This window comes from Chlorocebus sabaeus, chromosome 5, assembly GCF_047675955.1.
Source record: "Chlorocebus sabaeus isolate Y175 chromosome 5, mChlSab1.0.hap1, whole genome shotgun sequence".
Taxonomy (NCBI): Eukaryota; Metazoa; Chordata; class Mammalia; order Primates; family Cercopithecidae; genus Chlorocebus; species Chlorocebus sabaeus.
Window position 1 is genome coordinate 17,424,343 of NC_132908.1, and position 13,294 is coordinate 17,437,636.

A 13,294-nucleotide genomic window follows, 5' to 3' on the forward strand; every position below is an offset into this window, starting at 1 on the left:
ATTTCCTAACCTCGTGATCCACCTGCCTCGGCCTCCCAAAGTGCTGGGATTACAGGTGTGAGCCACCGTGCCCGGTCACCTCCTTCTCATTTTCTTTCTTTCTTTTCTTTCTTTCTTTCTTTCTCTCTCTCTCTTTCTTTCTTTCTTTCTTTCTTTCTTTCTTTCTTTCTTTCTTTCTTTCTTTCTTTCTTTCTTTCTTTCTTTATTATACTTTAAGTTCTAGGGTACATGTGCACAACGTGCAGGTTTATTACATATGTATACATGTGCCATGTTGGTGTGCTGCACCCATTAACTCGTCATTTACATTAGATATATCTCCTAATGCTATCCCTCCCCCGCTTCCTCCCCACAATAGGACCCGGTGTGTGATGTTCCCCTTCCTGTGTCCAAGTGATCTCATTGTTCAGTTCCCACCTATGAGTGAGAACATGCGGTGTTTGGTTTTCTGTTCTTGCGATAGTTTGCTGAGAATGATGGTTTCCAGCTGCGTCCATGTCCCTACAAAGGACATGAACTCATCCTTTTTAATGGCTGCCTCATTTTATTTCTAAATAAGATAGCTACAAAGATAAAACAACAACAACAACAAAAAAAAACACTACTTATCTCCCTCACAATTTCCTCACCAAGAAATTTCTGTGGGCTCCAAGATCGTTATTGTAAAACAGTTCTATTGAATTTCACTCTGACAACGTAAATTGATAGCTCATCTTCACAGCTACGGGACAAAGGACAGAACTCAAAGTCATCCCTCTGCTCATCTGAGACAAATGCAGATCTGATGGTTTCCTCTACCCTATGTTTATTTTATCTTATGTAAAAATGCAGATTCACTGAGCTAGATGAATGCATAAGTGATTATTCCTACACTTGATCTTAGCCAAAAGACCGAGAGGCGATCATAAGTGGTGGCTCACACCTGTAATCCCAGCACTTTGGGAGGTAGAGGCAGGCAGATCACTTGAGGCCAGGAGTTCAAGACCAGCCTGGCCAATGTGGTGAAACCCCGTCTCTACTAAAAATACAAAAATTAGCTGGGCATGGTGGTGCATGCTTGTAGTCCCAGTTGCTCGGGACAGGGTCTCACTGTCACCCAGGCTGGAGTGCAGTGGCACAATCTCAGCTCACTGCATCATTGCAACCTCTGCCTCCTGAGTTCAAGCGATTCTCCTGCCTAGGCCTCCAGAGTAGCTGAGATTACAGGTGTACACTACCACACCCAACTAATTTTTTTGTATTTTTAGTAGAGATGGGTTTCATTCACCATCTTGGCCAGGCTGGTGGTCTCAAACTCCTGACCTCAAGTGATCCATCTGCCTTGGCCTCCCAAAGTGCTGGGATTACATGTGTAATGTAATGTAATTACATGTGGAATATGCTATAGTCAGATACCATATGATGTGTAACGAGGGCATTGCTTACCAATGAGGACTTGGAAAGTCCACATGTGGGATATTTAGTTTCTCAATAATTGAGCGGGGAGAATTACTTTATCTCCAAATCAGGAAAACAGAAGGAGATCTTTGATGAGATAGAAAAAAAGTGACAGAGGCTGGGCACGGTGGTTCATGCCTATAATCCCAGCACTTTGGGAGACCAAGGTGGGCAGATCACCTGAGGTCAGGAGTTCGAGACCAGTCTGACCAACATGGAGAAAGCCTGTCTCTACTAAAAATACAAAAAAAAATTAGTCAGGCATGGTGATGGGTGCCTGTAATTCCAGCTACTGGGGAGGCTGAGGCAGGAGAATCACTTGAACCCAGCAGGCAGAGGTTGCTGTCAGGTGAGATCGCACCATTGCACTCCAGCCTGGGCAAAAAGAGCGAAACTCCATCTCAAAAAAAAAAAAAAAAGTTAGCTGGGTGTGGTGGCACGTGCCTGTCATTTCAGCTACTCAGGAGGATGAGGCAGAAGGGTTGCTTGAGTCTGGGAAACTGAGGCTGCTGTGAGCCAAGATTGTGCTACTGGACTCCAGCCTGGACAATGACAGAGACCCTGTCTCAAAAAGCAAAACAAAACAGACAAAAAGCAGGCCGGGAGCGGTGGCTCACCCCTGTAATCCCGGTGACTCGGGAGGCTGAGACAAGAGAATCACTTGAACCCGGGAGGCAGAGGTTGCAATGAGACGAGATTGTGCCATTGTACTCCAGCCTGGGGAAAAAGCGAAACTCCATCTCAAAACAAATGAACGAACAACAAAAATGAGGCAGATGAGAACTGTTACGGATAAACCAAGGGCTCTGGTCTGTGAGCGTCCCGTTTCCTGTCTGCATCCTGCAGATTAAAAAGGCCCTTCTGCTTCTTGTAAATCCCAAAGTCACATCGCTCAACACAGTTGTCAGATTGCGACTGGTTGAAACGCGGACAGGATTTAAGACTTTGAAAATAGACAGAGATGGACGCATCAGAAAGAACGGAAAGACCCAGGGACATCCTGCATCCCTGCAGATTGAAGGTATCTCATGTGTATAAATTAAAACAAATATATGATTTGCTCACACAGCCAGGGCTGGGACTCAACCCCTGGGACTGCTGGGAAACTTCCCTTTTAACTTTTTCTTTTTTTTAAGACAGAGTCTTGCCCTGTCGCCCAGGCTGGAGTGTAGTGGCGCAATCTTGGCTCACTGCAACCTCTGCCTCCCAGGTTCAAGCAATTCACCTGCCTCAGCCTCCTGAGTATCTGGGATTACAGGCCACCACACCTGGCTAATTTTTGTATTGGTAGAGACAGGGTTTCACCATGTTGGACAGGCTGGTCTCGAACTCCTGATCTTAAGTGATCGGCCCACCTCAGCCCCCCAAAAGTGCTGGGATTACAGACGTGAGCTACCGTGCTCTGCCAATTTCTGGGAAACTTCTGCAGTACAATATTGCCACCTGGACTTTAGTCCCTTAGTATGTGTCTGCCAGGGCAGTTTCCACACTAGAGTTAAACAATTTGTTTATTTGTGCATCTCCCTGTTCTCATCCCCACCGCCGACTCCCAGTTTAGGATACAAACTCTAGGGGCTAGACATAGCGGTTTATGCCTGTAATCCCAGCACCATGGCAGAATCACTCGAGTCCAGGAGTTTGAGACCATCCTGGACAAGACAGCAAGACCCCAGCTCTGTAAAACGTTTAAAAATTGGCCGGACACGGTGACAGGCACTTGTAGTCGCAGCTACTTGGGAGGCTGAGACGGGATGAGGCTGCACTGAGTCAAGATTGCATCACTGCACTCCAGCCTAGGTGACAGAGCGAGCTCCCATCTCAAAAAAATTAACCAGGTATTGTGGTGTGTATCTGCAATCCCAGCTACTCAGGAGCCTGAGGCCAGAGGATTGCTTGAGTCTAGCAAGTTGGAGGCTGCACTGAGCTGTGATCGTGCTACTGCACCCATAAGGGTAGGAATTTTTTCTTTTCTTTTTTTTTTTTTTTTTGAGACGGAGTCTCGCTCTGTCCCCCAGGCTGGAGTGCAGTGACGGGATCTCAGCTCACCGCAAGCTCCGCCTCCCAGGTTCACGCCATTCTCCTGCTTCAGCCTCCCGAGTAGCTGGGACTACAGGCGCCCGCCACCTCGCCCGGCTAGTTTTTTGTATTTTTTAGTGGAGACGGGGTTTCACCGTGTTAGCCAGGATGGTCTCGATCTCCTGACCTCGTGATCCACCTGTCTCGGCCTCCCAAAGTGCTGGGATTACAGGCTTGAGCCACCGCGCCCTGCCTTTCTTTTCTTTTTAACTGAGGTGAAATTCATATCACATAAAGTGTACAATTCAGGACATTCACAATGTCAAGCAGTCATCACCTCCATCTAGTTCCAAAATGTCTTCATCACCCCAAAGAAGATCTCATACCCATTAAGCAGCCATTCCCCATTCTCCCCTCCACCTCCACTGGCAACCACCAATCTATTCTCTTTCTGTGGATTTGCCTATTCTGGACATTTCATCTAAATGAAATCACCCAATTTGTGACCTTTTGTGTCTACCTTCTTTCACTGAGCATTAAAGCTTTTGTGGTTCATCTACATTGCAGCGTGTATCAGCACTTTATTTATTTACTTATTTATTTATTTTGAGATGGAGTTTTGTTCTTGTTGCCCAGGCTGGAGTGCAATGGCACGATCTTGCCTCACCACAACCTCTGCCTCCCAGGTTCAAGCAATTCTCCTGCCTCAGCCTCCCAAGTAGCTGGGATTACAGGTGTGCACCACCACGTCTGGCTAGTTTTTGTATTTTCAGTGGAGATGGGGTTTCTCCACATTGGTCAGGCTGGTGTCAAACTCCTGACCTCAGGTGATCTGCCTGCCTCGGCCTCCAAAATGCTGGGATTACAGCCATGAGCCATCGTGCCTAGCCTCTTTTTTATGGCTGAATAATATTCCGTTGCATGAATAGACCACATTTTGTTCATTTACTTATTTTTTGAGATAGAGTCTTGCTCTGTTGCTCAGGCTGGAGTGCAATGGTGTGATCTCGGCTCACTGAAACCTCTGCCTCCCAGGTTCAAGTGATTCTCCTGCCTCAGCCTCCCAAGTAGCTGGGATTACAGGTGCGAGCCACCACACCTGGCTAATTGTTGTAGTTTTAGTAGAGATGGGGTTTTGCCATGTTGGCCAGGCTGGTCTCCAACTCCTAACCTCAAATGGTCCTCCTGCCTTGGCCTCCCAAAGTGCTGGGATTACAGGCGTGAGCCACTGCACCTGGCTCATTTATCCATTCTTTTTCTTTTTTCTTTCCTTTTTTTTTGAGACGGGATGGAGTCTTGTTGCTCTGTGGCCCCGGCAGGAGTGCAGTGGCATGATCTCGGTTCATTGCAACCTCTGCCTCCCTGGTTCAAACAATTCTACTGCCCTAGCCTCCCAAATAGCTGGAATTACAGGTGCACGCCACCATGCCTGACTAATTTATGTTTTTTTTTTTAAGTAAAGGCGGAGTTTCACCATATTGGCCAGGCTGGTCTCGAACTCGTGACCTTGTGATCTCCCTGCCTTGGTTCCCAAAGTGCTGAGATTACAGGCGTGAGCTACTGTACACGGCCCATTCATTCATTCTTTGATGAACATTTGGATTGATGCTACCTCTTGGTGATTGTGAATACGATAGGGATTCTTGTTCACTCCTTTTCCAGTCCCTAGAACTGTGCTAACCTGAAGAATGAAAGGTAGGCCAGGTGTTATTCATTTCTGTCTTCCCCAGAACACAATGAGACCCAGGGATGAAGTGGGCAGAAAGTCAACAGCCAACAGTAAAACCCAATGCGAGGGATGAAGGGAGGAAGGACCTGAATGGAAGAAAAGCTATTTTCTATCTTTTGTACTTGAAGAAGTCAATCGCAATGTCTACAGAGACATATTTACATACCTAGATCTGAGAAAGGTTATTTATCATCGGACCACAAAGGCAAAATGATGCATTGGGATGTTGAGAGATTCACAGCAAATCATAACTAGCTAGAAATGACAGGGCGAGCACCAGGGAGAGAGGCATTGAAATCCAATTGCTTCCCTGCAAAGGACTTCATTAAATTGTCCAGATTACTACAAAGGGCAAGGGTAGTAATTTATCTTTGACTGTTGATGCAAATTGGAAGAAATTAAATAGCAATTAAGTTTGTTTACTTAGGAGGAGATAGAGTGTGAACAACCCGTGGGGGCCCCCCCGTCAGCCTTTGGAAAATAAAACGGCTTTTGGCTCGGGATGGTTCCCTGGGGACCGCCCTGTTCCTTAGCGAGTTTGGCTACTTCGGCGCGCCCTCTGGTGGCCACGTGTGGAAGGTCTGGCAATTGGGCTTTGTTCCCCATCAGAGAGAATTTTTAATTCACATTTAAACTGCAAAGCTTGACTCAGCATGTGCCACTTAGGGGTGCAGGAAGAGCTATATAGATGAAGTGATTTTTAAAATTGAAATTATAACATTGATTATGTTTATGATTATGATTTTATTTTATGTTTTTGAGACAGAGTTTCACCCTGTTGCCTAGGCTGGAATGCAGCGGCACAATCTTGGCTCACTGCAACCTCTGCCTCTTGAGTTAAAGCGATTCTCCTGTCTCAGCCTCCTGAGTAGCTGGAATTACAGGAACCTGCCACCATGCCGGCTAATATTTGTATTTTTAGTAGAGACAGGGTTTTGCCATGTTTGCCAGGTTGGTCTCAAACTCCTGGCCTCAAGTGATTCATCGGCCTCGGCCTCCCAAAGTGCTGGGATTACAGGCATGAGCCACGGCGCCCGGCTACTCCCAAATATCTTTAAGACCCCACAGGAAGAAACAGAAGATAACCATCTTTTGTTCATAAGAATGGAATAGCCTCTATTCATGTTTATAAGAAAACTGCTCCCATGAGCCAATCACCTCCCACCAGGTCCCACCTCTAGCAGTGGGGATTACATTTCTTTCTTTCTTTCTTTTTTTTTTCTGAGACAGAGTTTTGCTCTTGTTGCCCAGGCTGGAGTGCAATGGCATGATCTTGGCTCACTGCAACCTCTGCCTCCCGAGTTCAAGTGATTCTCCTGCCTCAGCCTCCCGAGTAGCTGGAATTACAGGCATGCACCACCATGCCTGGCTAATTTTTTGTGTTTTTAGTAGAGACGGGGTTTCTCCATGTTGGTCAGGCTGATCTCGAACTCCGACCTCAGGTGATCCGCCCACCTCGGCCTCCCAAAGTGCTGGGATTACAGGCATGAGCCACCATGCCCTGCAGGGTATTACGTTTCAACATGAGATTCGGGCTGGACATCCAAACCCTGTCAAGCAGCTTTATTCATAATTGCCAAAACTTGATATCAACCAACATGTCCTTTAGTAGGTGAGGGAAGTTTTACTTCTTATACCACACCTGACACCAAATGAGAATTTCTTCCCCCCTCTTGACACCAAATATGTGGTACCTGCTTTTTTTGAAACAGCACCTTGCTCTGTCAACCAGGCTGGGGTGCAGTGGCATAAATGCAGCTCACTGTAGCCTTGACCTCCTGGACTCAAATGATCCTCCCACCTCAGCCTCCTAAGTAGGTGGGACTACAGGTGTGCGTCACCATGCCTGGCTATTTTTTTTGTTTTTTGTTTTTGATATGGAGTCTTGCTCTGTTACCCAGGCTGGAGTGACACAATCTTGGCTTACTGCAACCTCCACCTCTCAGGTTCAAGCGATTCTTCTGCCTCAGCCTCCTAAGAAGCTGGGATTACAGGTGTGAGCCAAGGCACCCTGCCATTATGTGGTGTTTCTTCCAACACCACCCCTCCAATGCTGACAACAGCTTCCCAAGACAAGCTTTCTGAGTCAGATAAGGAAGTTTCAGAGAGATCCTCCTAATGCTTCGGAAAAGAGCATCAGAAAGACAGGGTTTAATACAATCGTTCTTCTTTGAGAACGTTTGTGTTACTTGAAGGAAGAGCTATAGCAGACAATGTTGGTTGGGCCACCCAATATTATTCAGAACCCCAGTTTAGAGTCTAGAAAACCAGATCTGCACTTTTCCAGACTTTCTTGCATCTATGGATGGCCATAATACCAACTTCTGCTGCTTTTGTCCTTAATCGTTTTTATTGTCTTGAACATGGATGTGACGTGTGGCGATGTGGCAGCCATCTTGTGACCATGAGGACAAAAGGTCTATGTGGTTTGAATGTCATTAGGGCTCAGAAAACACCCCAAAATATGGTGCTTTGTCTTTTATACTGATCTAAAGAAGCAGCCTCAAGGTCTCTCTATGACCTTCCCTCACCTCCTTGTCTTTCTGATCCTCTTTCCTGAAGCACCTTCAGGAAAAAGGAAAGACTCTTTCCTTATCTAAGAACACTTTTCTCCAAAGAAATGCAATTGTCTAATACACCTTCCCTAGGAATCTCATCAAGTAACCAGAAGAGACTGGGAGCCATCACCACATCCAGACTTTTCATCTGTTCTTCTGAGGGCAGCCCTAAGGAATTAACTGGAGGACTTTATCTGCATAAAAAGCCAATATTTGTTCCTGTTCAATTCCACCCTCACCTGATACATCAAACCTGTCTGTCTCACCCAGCTTGCGAAGAGAATTACTTTCAAAATAATATCTGTCTCCAGGTCCATACATCTCTCCTATGAAGAGAGTACTTTTTGTTGTTGTTGAGACAGAGTCTTGCTTTGTTATCCAGGCTGGAGTACAGTGGCCCGATCTCGGCTCACTGCAACCTCCGCCTCCTGGGTTCAAGTGAATCTCCTGCCTCAGCCTCCTGGGTAGCTAGGACTACCGGTATGCGCCACCACGACTGGCTAATTTCTGCATTTTTAGTAGAGACAGGGTTTCACCGTGTTGGACAGGCTAGTCTTGAACTCCTGACCTCAAATGATCTGGCTGCCTCAGCCTCCCAAAGTGCTGGGATTGCAGGCATGAGCCACCATGCCCAGCCATGAAGAGAGTATTTAATTTTCAACCACCCAGCCTCTCTTCGAGTCTCATAGTTTGTGTATGGCTCCTGTGATCATAGGCACATGAATAAATTGTGGATCCTTTTTTCTTTATTGATCTGCTTTTGTCAATTTATTATGGAGCGAATGGGCTCACTTCCTGATGCGCACAGAAGCCAATAACTATAGCGCTGGCTTTTGAAAAAAAAAAAAAAGATTTTATTGCAAAATCAGCCAGCAAGGAGACAGGAGTCAGGCTAAAATCTGTCTCCTCTATTTGGGGTCTGGGGCAAGTTTTAATGGACCAGAGGGAGAAGGAAAGGATTTTAAAACGTTGGCTTGGCAGTGTCTGATTGGAGGACTTCAAATTTGACCATTTATAATAAGGTATGTTGAGGCAGATCCTAGCCCTGGATCTTCCAGGCCAATGGACCCCTCACTTCTGAAATAGTCCAGCATTCAGGTTTTGATCATGTCTTTGTCTTCTTGTATCTGAGGGGAAGAATGTTTTTTTCTGGGTGTTATCAGAGGTCAAAACTTTTTCTTTTTTTTGTTTTTTGAGACAGAGTCTGATTCTGTCACCCAGACTGGAGTACAGTGGCGAGATCTCAGCTCACTGCAACCTCTGCCTCTCGGGTTCCGGTGATTCTCCTGCCTCAGCCTCCCAAGTAGCTGGGATTACAGGTGCCCCCCACCACGCCTGGCTAATTTTTGTATTTTTTAGTAGAGACAGGGTTTCACCATGTTGGCGAGACTGGTCTCGAACTCCTAACCTCAGGTGATCTGCCCTCCTCAGCCTCCCAAAGTGCTGGGACTACAGGTGTAAGCCACCGTGCCTGGCCCAAAGCTTTTTCGAATGTGCATGCCCAGGCATATGACTTGAAGTTTTTGGCTATGTTACACCTAAGAATTAACTGGACGTTTTATTATCAACAGAGAAGGTCCAGGTTGGGCTAATCCATGGTTACAAGTTCATTTTTAAGGAACCTTTAGAGGGTGGAGGAAAAGTTTTCTTTTGGCCCCTACAGTAGCAGAGCAGAAAGAGAAAGAACTTGAGCACCTGATAGCATCAATGAGCTGCCACGCCCGCTGCGAGATGCCTTACTAGTAAAAACACCCTGTGGTTAAACTGGGTATTCTCTTAATTGCAAATGAAAACATTCCTAATACAAGCTACTTAGAAGAATTTATTTATTTTATTTTTTTGAGATGAAGTCTTGCTCTTGTTGCTCAGGCTGGAGTGCAGTGGCGCGATCTTGGCTCACTGCAACCTCTGCCTCACAGGTTCAAGCGATTCTCCTGCCTCAGACTCCCAAGTAGCTGGGACGACAGGCACACGCCACCACGCCCAGCTAATTTTTTTGTACTTTTAGTAGAGACAGGGTTTCACCATGTTGGCCAGGATGGTCTCGATCTCCTAACTTGGTGTTCTGCCTGCCTCGGCCTCTCAAAGTGCTGGGATTACAGGCGTGAGCCACCGCACCCGACCACTTTATTCTTATAGACATACTAGCAGTCACACAGATGTCTTCTCCTCATGCGGTAACATATATGGGAAAATTCTAGAATCCTCTATGAAAACGTCTCCCAAACGTGATTAAAAATGTGAACACGGGATGGGTGTGGTGGCTTATGCTTGTAATACTAGCATTTTGGGAGGTGGAAGCAGAAGGATTGATGGAACCCAGAAGCTTGAGACCAGCCTGGGCAACAAATTGTGTCTACAGAATTTTTTTCCTTTCCTCGATTTCCTGACCTCGTGATCTGCCCGCCTTGGCCTCCTAAAGTGCTGGGATTTTTTTTTAGCCCCACCCCTGATCCCTGGAGAGGCGAGACAGGCTGGAAGTTGAGTTCAATTACCAATGGCCAGTGAATTTAACCAGTTGTGCCTACATAATGGAAGCGCCATAAAAACCCCAAACTGTTTGAAGAGCTCCTGGATCAGTGAGCACGTGGAGGTGTTGCAGGGGTGCCTAGAGAGGGCATGGAAGGTCCACGCCCCTTCCCCATACCTTGGCCTATGCCTCTCTTTCTCCCGCTGCTCATTTGTACCCTTCATGACAAACCAGTAAATGTAATTCAAGTGTTTCCCTGAGCTCTGTGAGCTGTTTTAGCAAATTATCAAGCCTGAAGAGAGGGTCATGGGAACCCCCAATTTGTAGCCGTGTCAGTCAGAAGCACTGGAGGCGTAGGCTTTGCAACTGGCATCTGACGTGAGGGCAGTCTTGTGGGACTGAGCCTTATCTTGAAGTTTGTCTCTACTCCAGGTAGGTAGTGTCGGAATGGAATTGAATCGTAGGTCGCCCAGCTGGTGTCAGGAGAGTTGAAAGACTGGTTGGTGATACGGTTTGGATCTATGTCCCCACCCAAATCTCATTTCGAATTGCAATTCCCAATGTTGGAGGTGGGGCCTGGTGGGAGGTGATTAGTTCATGGAAGTGGAGGCGGATTTCCCCCTTTGGTGCTTTTCTCGTGATACAGTTCTCAGGAGCTTGCTCTCTCTCTGTCTGTCTGTCTCTCTCTCTTTTTAGATGGAGTCTCATTCTGTTACCCAGGCTGGAGTGCAGTGGCGCGATCTAGGCTCACTGCAACCTCTGCCTCCCAGGTTCAAGTGAGTCTCATGCCTCAGCCTCCTGTGTAGTTGGAATGACAGACATGCTAATTTTTGTATTTTTAGTAGAGATGGGCTTTCACCATGTTGACCAGGCTGGCCTTGAACTCCTGACCTCAGGCGATCCGCCCGCCTTGGCTTCCCAAAGTGCTGGGATTACAGGCTGAGCCACTGTGCCTGGCTTGAGATCTGGTTGTTTAAAAGTGTGTGGCACCTTCCCATTCTCTGCCTCTTCCTCCCGCTCCAGCCATGTGAGACATCTCATTCCCCTCTTGCCTTCTGCCTTGATTCTAAGTTTCCTGAGACCTTCCCAGCCATGCTTCCTGTACAACCTGCAGAATCGTGAGCCAATGAAACCTCTTTTTTTTTTATTTTTATAAATTACCCAGTCTCAGGTATTTCTTTATAGCTAGGCAAGGATGGACTAATACAGTTGGTGTGAGGAAAAAACCCACACACACATTTGGTGTCAGAAGTGTTGTGAGAGGAACCGATCATTTCCTTTGGTGTGTACAGTACCCTCTCCTATGGTCCATTTTGCAATCCCACAATGATTTTTTTTTTTTTTTTGAGACAGAGTTTTGCTCTTGTCACCCAGGCCGGAATGCAATGGTGTGATCTCGGCTCCCTGCAACCTCCGCCTCCTGGGTTCAAGTGATTCTCCTGCCTCAGCCTCTCAAGTAGCTGGGACTATAGGCACGTGCCATCACACCTGGCTAATTTTTTTTGTATTTTTCGTAGAGATAGGGTTTCACCGTGTTAGCCAGGATAGTCTCCATCTCCAGAACTCATCATCCGCCCACCTCGGCCTCCCAAAGTGCTGGGATTACAGGTGTGAGCCACCAAGCCTGGCAACAATCCCACAATTCTAAGTCTTACATAGCCACGGCTACGGCATTAACATTTATTTAGAAGTTTACATTTTGCAAAGCATTTCTGTTGTAGACAATGTGTGGAATGACAGTAGGTGGGGGTGGGAGGAAGGGAAAAAGATGCAGGGTGTCCAGGGTCCCAGTTTGTATCAGGACAACCTGCATTAAGGCCAAAGATGATGCAGCCAGGAATTTACTTTTTTTTTTTTTTTTTGAGACAGAGTCCTGCTCTCTCACCCAGGCTGGAGTGCAGTAGCGCGATCTTGTCTCACTGCAACCTCCGCCTCATAGGTTCAAGTGATTTTCCTGCCTCAGCCTGCCAAATAGCTGGGATTACAGGTGTGTGCCACCAAACCCATCTAATTTTTGTATTTTTAGTAGAGACAGGGTTTTGCCATGTTGGCCAGGCTGGTCTCGAACTCCTGACCTCAAGTGATCCACCCGCCTCAGCCTCCCAAAGTGTTGGGATTACAGGCGTGAGTCACTGCGCCCGGCCCATTAATATAATTTCTTAAAAAAATATGAGTGACCCTGGCCCATGACAAAGCCCTCAGGAGGTCTTGAGAACATGTGCCTAGACCTCCTTTTCTGAGAGGTTTGCTCTGAGTGCTGATGCACAAGACTTGGACGAGGCAGGGAGACGGTCAGGAGGCCGACCTTGCCTTGGCAGGGGCGGTGGTGCTGGGTAAGGTGAGCTGCTAGAGGGAAGGAGCAAAGAGGAGAGATTCCACTTTCCCTCCGGGCCGTGGTCCTTTTCTCTATAACATGGAGTTGAAGGTTCCTACTGATGTCTTAGAGAGGACGAAGGTTAAATGAAGGGGCACATGGTAAGCGTTTGGCTCAGAGTAAGCTCTCCGTAAGTGACAGTTGTTGTTGTTTTCCCCCTAATAGTAGAAGGGAGCCCTTACCAAGCTTATATTCTAGTGTGAGAAACAGAACAATTGGCCGGGTGCGGTGGCTCACAACTGTAATCCCAGCACTTTGGGAGACTGAGGCGGGTGGATCACGAGGTCAGGGGTTCGAGACCAGCCTGGCCAATATGGTGGAACCCCCCCCCCCCCCCATCTCTACTACAAAACATAAAAATTAGCCGGGCGTGGTAGTGTGTGCCTGTAGTCCCAGCTACTCGGGAGGCTGAGGCAGGAGAATCGCTGGAACCTGGGAGGCAGAGAGGTTGCAGTGAGCCGAGATTGTGCCACTGCACTCCAGCCTGGGTAACAGAGCAAGACTCTGTCTCAAAACAAACAAACAAAAGAAAACAGAACAAGCAGTAAAAATAAAGTGCTAGGATTGAGAGAGGCGATAGGGGGTGCTGTGGTGACATTTGTGTCTCCCCTTGAAATAAAGCAACACATGAATTGATAATTCTGTCCGTCTTTCTGTCCTACTCACCATCCCTCTGTCTGAATTTCTTTGTATCCCTCTGTCTGCCTTCC